Below are 901 nucleotides of genomic sequence, written 5' to 3' on the forward strand. Positions count from 1 at the left end.
TACAATTAAAAACTCACCAATTATAACTCAATTAAGGAGAAAAGTAAATTAAAAGCTTTCTTGAGGCATATTTCCTTAATTTATTAAATGATTTTAAATGTAAGACTAGAAAAGCGCCCATTTAAAACTTGACTATTTTAAATAATAATAATAATAATAATAATAATAATAATAATAATAATAATAATAATAATAATAATAAATATTTTATCTTCTGCATATTTTATATAATAATTGGGCCGTCAGTGATTTCTCTCTAAAATAAATAAATTTATCGTTATATGATACTAGAAGCTGCTAAACATGTTTTAAGATTTTACTCAGTTTCATATTGGACAAATACTTTTTCGAAGGAGGAGCAACTTGTCGGGAGAGTATGTACAAAGAACAATATCTTTTCAAAAACTTCCAACTATTTTCTGAAAATTTCAGAAAGATGAGTAGGTAAATATTTAATTTGTCTTTAAACAATATCACGAGATTGAAGAGTAGAGAAGTCATTTTGAAGCTGAGAGATACATGAGTGTCATTTCAATGTATTCGATTTTTAGAAAAGAAATATAGGCACTTTTGATTTAAGAAAAATGAAATTATTATTATTATTATTATTATTATTATTATTATTATTATTATTATTATTATTATTATTATTATTATTATTATTATTATTACCGAGTAAACGTTCTGATGACGCTTAGTTTTGCGAACTGGCCGGTTTTTTCTTTTTTTTTTTTTTTACATTTGTTAAAAGCGAATTTGATACTTTGATAACAGGGTGTACCTACTTCTCTGCTCTAAGGGCCGCGGCGGCTCAATGATAGAGCGCTCTCCTCTGGTGCATGGGGTCTTTGGTTAGATCCTACCTTGCGCCAAGCAGGCACGTAGCCAGGATTTCGTAATA

This window comes from Thermobia domestica, chromosome 1, assembly GCF_964235325.1.
Source record: "Thermobia domestica chromosome 1, izTheDome1.hap1.1, whole genome shotgun sequence".
Lineage (NCBI taxonomy): Eukaryota > Metazoa > Arthropoda > Insecta > Zygentoma > Lepismatidae > Thermobia > Thermobia domestica.